The 7,543-nt window shown below is 38.2% G+C and overlaps 1 non-coding gene across 1 annotated transcript; it reads right to left on the minus strand.

The window, feature by feature from the left end:
• Positions 1 to 7,004: 7,004 nt before the first annotated feature.
• Positions 7,005 to 7,111, minus strand: LOC141635431 (small nucleolar RNA R71). The gene has a single exon (XR_012540122.1). It is a non-coding gene; the product is annotated as a small nucleolar RNA R71 (small nucleolar RNA).
• Between the last annotated feature and the right edge of the window lie 432 nt (positions 7,112 to 7,543).

A 7,543-nucleotide genomic window follows, 5' to 3' on the forward strand; every position in this document is an offset into this window, starting at 1 on the left:
ATAGTGGAGTTGTAATTATTCTAATGGCATTCATTTTACATCCATTTAGTCTGCAAGTTATATTTCACCGAATTCAATATATATATACACATTCAAATGATATGCTTATACGTGCTTGACGGTTACTAGTTGTCCGAATAGGGTTGTATGTATCGTTGTGATTGACTAGTTGTACGAGTAATATGAGTAATGTCAACAATAAATACTATGGTTTTAATTTATGTCACGATACAAGTAATAGGTACAATGTGTGGTAATATGGTGGTGAACTTCTGGGACGAAGTTCCTTTTTAGAGGGGAAGAGTAATGTCGCAAAATAAAAAGGCTGATTTTGAGACTATGTTGTTGTTCGTTTTTAATGTCTTGTTGATTATTTGCAAAGTTTTTTTACCTTGGTTACTTTAGTTCGTCGAGTAATTCATACGTTGAAGTGAAAGTTGATAGCATGTTTAAAAGATGGTCGTAAAGAGATAGTTGTGGTGAAATGTGTGGTAGTAGAATTACGTTGTTTAGTAACATAGTGGTATAGTCGTGCGGCATGAAGTTGATATGAGATATGTTTCGTATTGATAGTTGTTACTAGTGAAAGGAGTAATCCCGTAATATGACGGGCGATCGTTGTTGGTGTTGGTTTGCATTGCAAGGTCGGTGTTTTAGACGATAGTTTGTAAGAGCCGATATACATATACATATATTTGGAATGTTAGATAATGATTATGATGACATGGGGGATGGCGTTTCAGGGGAGTAGGTGATTTGTGTCGGAGGAATAGTGATGTCGTGTTTTCCCGTGTCTTGTGCGTTGAGTTAGGTCAGTTGAACTTCGGGGACGAAGATCTTTTTAAGGGGGGAAGACTGTAATACCCGTCCTTTTAGGGACCGTTTGACCAGCGTTGACTGACCTTGGGAGCGGGAATAGTTCTTAGGGGTGCGTGCCAAAGCTATCTTGGGTTACGAGTTATGAGTGGTACTCGATAGAGTAGAGGCTACTCGATCGAGTAGCGTGGTTACTCGATCGAGTAGGGGGTCACTCGATCGAGTATGTGAGGTACTCGATCGAGTATCGGGTTTTCAGCGAGGGTTTTTAATCGCGTTTTGTTAAATCCGCAAATCATTTCCGCCTCATTCCTTCTATCCTCTAGTCGCCCCTTTCCCTTCCCTTCACCATAAAACCTCCATGGAAGCCTTTTGAAGGTCCTTGTGCCTTAAGAGAGCATAGCTTGAATCGGGTAGCGGTCTTTTGTCGGGTTTCTCCTTGTAGGTATGTTGTCATCATCATCCGTATCCTTGCCTTTACAATTAGGGTTTGCTTGATAGTAATCGGTGATTGTGTTGTGGTTATAGGCTTTGCTTGATTGCTGGATATGCCATATGTTGGCATGGATTGGTTGTAGTTGCGTAAAGGTAGGTTCGCCTACTCAGTTTCTGTAGATAGTCTAGTGTCTCGATTGTTGTGTCGTTGTTGTTGTATTGCGATTGTGTTGTGTGGCAGCGTATATACGGTTGTGATTGCTGATTGTTTGTCTCTGGTTCTCGAGATGCATTCTCGGCTGAGTGGAGTCACTTGCGGGAGTGGCTTTACGCCCTAGTTTCGCCCTTCGTGGAACCCGCCACGGAAGGGGATGTGCACATTAATGGGACAGGGTTATCGCTGGGTATGATGAGCGGGGATTTGGTGGGTAAGGCTGCGGTCCCCCACTGGCAGGGCTGGTCCACTGGACAGTCGGTGACGGAGATTAACTTGAGTGGGTGTGATTGTGGGTGGCTGATCGTATTGCATTATATTGTTAGATGTTGTTGGCATTGTTGTGTCTTATCTCAGTACTGACCTTGTGTGGTTGTCTTGTTGTTTTATGTGTCTGCCGTGATCCCTTATGGTGAGCAGTCTGTCTTAACAGGTGTTGATGTCGTTGGTAGCTGGAGTCCGGGTAGGGATGAGTGTTCACGAGATTTGATAGCATTAGTGGATAGTCATTGAGTTGTATCTTTTATATCGTCAGTTGGTTTAAATCACTTGTAATATAACATAATAGTTCTTTTATCGACGTTTGATTATTACTGTCCTCGGGAAACCGTGATGGTAGTGCCCTTATATGTTAAGGAAGGCGTAGTTAAGGCTCGTCTGGATATGGGGGTATTACATACAATACCTAAAGTTCAAGATTCTGATGTGAGCCTTCCCTCGTCTGTTTGTTTTTATGTAATAATAGGCCCCTCGCCAGCCGGATAGCATACAATGTGGATACTACGTTTGTCGGTTCATGTTGGAGATTATTAGGCGAAGATATATCCTTATTCCAGAAAAGGTTAGTAATTTAATATTGTGTTTATTACTTTTTTTTTAAATTAGAGATGATGTTGTCTTGCTTGCTGCTATACCATGATGTTGCTATGCAGTATTTGATGTAGTTACAATAATGTCTTGTCTTTGTTTTTTCCGCAGTATGTAATCAACCCGTCACAAGAGATTCAACAGTACTCAAGTGTAGATATAGACGAGGTAAGGGACATGTTGGGCAAATACGTCTTAGAAAATAGAAATGCATGATACTCAGAGTTTAGATCAGCTTATTAGTAAAAATTTTGTTGAAGTTAGGGAATGATTAGTTAATGTAAATTTAACTCCTTGTAAGTATATATAAATATATATATATATATATATATATATATATATATATATATAAATATATATATATATATATATATATATATATATATATATATATATATATATATATATATATATATATATATATGTATATATATATATATATGATCTTTGTTGTTGTGGTTGAATTGAATCTATTGAGTTCGATGAACCCATTGTGATTTATCTTAGTCTTTGGTATATGGTGCTTTGATATATGCGAGTTTTGAATGGCATGAAACAAATTTAATTTTTAAAAACATTAGGAGTTCGTAATAAAAACGGTTACTAAAAAAAACCGCTGTGAAGACCTTTAACAACGGTTACTAAAAAAAACTCCGTTGTGAATACCTTTCACAAATACCGCGCATAATATTCAACAACAGGTTTTAAATGAAGAACCGTTGTTAAAAGTCTTCACAATTTTGGAGGGAAAGTTACAACAACGGGTTTTAAACTAAGAACCGTTGTTACTACAAATTTCAACAACGGGTATGTAGCATATACCCGTTGTTACTCCAAATTTCAATTTTGGAGGAAAAGTTACAACAACGGTTATACATATGACAACCGTTGTTATATTATTCCCACCAAATTTTTGAAACACTTTCCACAACGGCTTACACGCAACAACAACGGCTTTTAACCGTGGTTAATACTTTCGACAACGGTTTAAGTAAATAACCTAACCGTTGTAAATACCTTTTACAACGGCCGCTTTAACAACGTCCGCTTTTTGTTTTTACAACCGTTTTTACCCGTTGTTATAGCCTGTATCTGTAGTAGTGGATTCCAAGACTTTCGTGATAACTTTAAGAAGGATAATGATGTAGATCACACGAAATGTCAAGAAGAGATTATAACCCTAAAGGATCTACTCTTACAAGCTAGAAAAGTCCATGATAAGTGGGAGGGTAGCTCAAAAGTCCTAAACTTCCTAACCGAACAATCTGATAATAATATGAAGATGGGGTTAGAACATGAGTGCTACAGTCGTAGAGATCACGCTAAATGCAAATCAACACCTTCAGACTTGGATTTCAGAAAAAGGAAGTATGCTGATCTTTCTGAATATCTAATTTGCAATTACTGTGGTCATACGGGTCACATCCAAAGTAATTGTGTCAAAAGGGCTCATGATATACGAAAAAATACCGACCATGTTAAAACTGTTGACACAGCTGTTGAGGATAATGAGTCCCCTAAAATGAACCTAACGAAGAAAGGAACAATAACTTTCGTTGGTTCTATGATATAGCTTTTGACTCCACCAAGAAACATAGTACTTCACAAAACCCTTGTCAACATAAACCTGGTAAACCTGTTCACAAGGGAAACAGTCATGATAGACCTAGAGAAATTTCCAGACCAAGAAAAAACCCTAAACCTAGAACACCTCCTAAGCAAAATAACCCAAGGTTTAGAAAATCTATTATTAGGCAAGTATGGGTACGAAAGGATTTGGTATATAGAGTAACTAATCATAAGGGACTCAACTTAGCTTGGGTGCCTAAAAACTGTATCTAATTCTTTCTGTAGGAGGTAGTGAGAGAAAACAATCAATGGTATCTTGATAGTGGATGTTCAAGACACATGTCCGGAGATAAGTATCTGTTTCTTTCACTCAAGCCCTTCAACAGAGGAAAGGTGACGTTTGGGGACAACAAAAAGGGAAAAGTGATCGGCGTTGGAAAAATTGGAATTTCTAAGTAACACGCGATCAGTGATGTCTATCTAGTGGATGGTCTAAAGCATAACTTGCTTAGCATATCTCAACTATGCGACAAAGGTAACTAAGTTGTTTTCCATACTGATAGTTGTCGCATTATTATTGAAGGAACTAGCAATGTTATTCTTGAAGGCCACAGGAAAAGGAATGTATATATGATAGATTTAAATGTTGTGCCTACTAACTCTTTTTCATGCATGAAAGTTACACTTGTTGATCCTTGTTTGTGGCATATACAGTTTGGTCACATTAGCTCACTAACCTCGAACAAACTCAAGAAGTGGGACTTGGTTGAAGGGTTACCTAAAATCAAGTTCGACCAAGAAAAGATGTGTGACACATGTCCTAGGTGAAAATGATAAGTGCATATTTTATACATTTTAACCCCCTATATTAGCTTGATTTTACATGTCTTTAGCACTTATCTTAAGTGTTTTATAGCTAATATTTGCATTTCTAGTTGTTTTGAATGTTTTGACATATTTTGTAGGAAACAAGCTTTTTGGAGCTAAAATACTACAAGGATGCTAGAAATTGCAAGCTAAGTGGAAAGAAGACAAAATGGACTAAAAATTGGATGTTTCATGGGTTTGCATGAGGAAAATGTTGGATCAAAATAAAAATACAAGAGAAGTCAACAATCAAAGTCAAGCCCAAATGTTCAAGTCCAAATCAAAGAGGAAAGAATAGGATTCCAAGCTACCTAGGATGCCAAGAGATGAGGTCTTAAACCGGGTGATTAATCGCTAATTAATCACCCACATAGGATACTCTTGCTAATTAAGATGGGATTTAATGGAAACGGTAGAGAAACACACGACCCCGATCAGGGCCACCCAACCCCGATCGGGACTGCATGCATCACGAAGGCTTACGTTTCTTTCACCTCTCCTATAAATAGGAGAGGTATTCCAAGGTTGAGGGCATCTCATTTTCACGTCTAAGTTTACTTACAATAGCCTCAAGCATTATATTTTCTCTCATTAGTTTTGTCATTTTAATTTACAAGTTGTTAAGCATTCCATTAGTTAATCTTTCAACATTTGTACTACAAACTATTGTTCAAGCATTTGATATTCAAGCATTTGGTTATTGTTATTTGTTCTTCCATATAAGTTCTCTTCCATTAAGTTATTTCTAATTCTAAGTTTGTAATTTCACATTACTAATTTAGTTATCGCATAATTTATAATTGAGTACTTCATTTTACATTCTGCATTATTCCTTTTACATGTTATATCATCTAATCCATATAACTTATACAACCATGTTTAGCATTTCTTATAATTTAGTTTGCAATTTACATTTTAGTATGAGTAGCTAAATTTCCTAGTCTAAAGGCTAGGGGAGCCATGCAAAATCAAATATATAACATGTTTAAATAGGTTGATAATAATATTGTTCAATTGTTTTCATCACTTGTTTGTATTGTTACGTTTAATCTTTGGTTATCGGCCGTAATCGAGATTAAGTTTGTTCATTCGTTCTAAAGTCGAGAGGCACAGAATTGAGTTAGACTAAGCATGTGTGGTAGGACGACCTAGTCATGGACAAGAGGTTCTCTAGAACCCGGTCTATGGTTGATACTAATGCCGTAAGGTGGGTATCTCTAAGCCTAAACAATTGAAAAAATTATTAGTATCGATTTTACCATGTTCATATGTTTACCTTTGCATGAGTGACCCGAACCCTTTAGACTCTCTTTCATTATATAATTTATATCATAATTTTTATTAATCATCAACCAAACAAACCAAACCCAAATCAAAGTCGACCTTGATAAAAATCTACCCATAGCAATTCACGACGTAATTCCCGTTTCCTTGTGTTCGACCCCTATTACTACATTAATTTGTGTCTAGGGAAATTATCTTTGCATAGGTACGCGATAAGCCTATCAAATTTTGGCGCCGTTTCTGGGGAAACGGATTTATTGCATTTTGAATTGTCGATTTTTATCTTGTTTTCCTTTGTCTTAGGGAACACTTGTTCCTTGAGACCGTTACTTATCACTTCTCTAGAAATTGTTGTCTTATGCCCAGGTCCTCACGTAAGGGAGAATTGCTTTCACCGGATTCCGATCCCGAGAGAACCTTTAGGAGAAGACGACGGTTTTGGAAGGAAGTGAAAGAAGCCTCTTCTCCCGTACAAGCTGAAAGTTCTAGAAAGTCTTATTTAGACGATCTATAAGCCCTTGAAGAGGAGGAGGTTTCAAGTTCATCATCTCCACCACCACCACCATCTACTACCAAAAAGATGGTGAAACTTTTCGATCACTCAAAGCCCACCGCGGCCATGCTTCCGGCCGGTATCACAACCACTCAAATCACCGCGCCGGACTTTGAGATCAAACCGACTTTCTTTAGCCTTGTGGAGAGGAAGCAATTTGGGGGAAATCCTTTGGAGTATCCCAATTTGCATGTGCAAAACTTTTGTGACTATCGCTCCATGATCCGTCAAACGGGCGTCACTCAAGCCCAAATAAGGGAAATATTTTTCCCTTTCTCTTTGAAGGACAAGGCCAAGCTTTGGATCAATAGCCTTGACCGCACCGCCATGGGAATCACCAATTGGGAAACTTTGGCTCTAGCCTTCTATCAAAAGTTTTTTTCACCGGAGAAAACTCAAATTTTGAGGAGGCAAATCACCGGATTCCGTCAATAAGCTCTTAAGAGCTTATATGAGGCTTGGGAGAGGTACAAAGAGCTTCAAAGATAATTCCCACATCATGGGCTAGATGATTGGTTTCTAGCAATAACATTCTACAATGGATGTTGTGCCAAGTCCCGAAGGATTCTTGATTTCGCCAACAATGGGCGGTTTAATCAAATTGACACCGACCTTGCTCATGACACGATCGAATCTATGGCGGTCCATGATGCACAATATGTCAATTCCCGAGTTGTGCCATCCAAGGTAAAGAAGAATCCTCCAACAACTCCGTTTTGCTAGCTCAAATTGCCTTGCTCCAACAACAATTGGCGGAAAGGGATGCTAGAGATTTCGTTCAACAAGTCAATGCTATGTCTTCAACAAGCCAAATCGTTGTGTGTGATGGTTGCGGAGGTGCGGGTCATTATGCCGCTCATTACCAAGCTCCTATTGAAGAGGTAAATGCCTTTCTAGCTTTAAGACAAAATGCTTATCCACCGGGTACATTCTCAAAC

This window comes from Silene latifolia, chromosome Y, assembly GCF_048544455.1.
Source record: "Silene latifolia isolate original U9 population chromosome Y, ASM4854445v1, whole genome shotgun sequence".
Lineage (NCBI taxonomy): Eukaryota > Viridiplantae > Streptophyta > Magnoliopsida > Caryophyllales > Caryophyllaceae > Silene > Silene latifolia.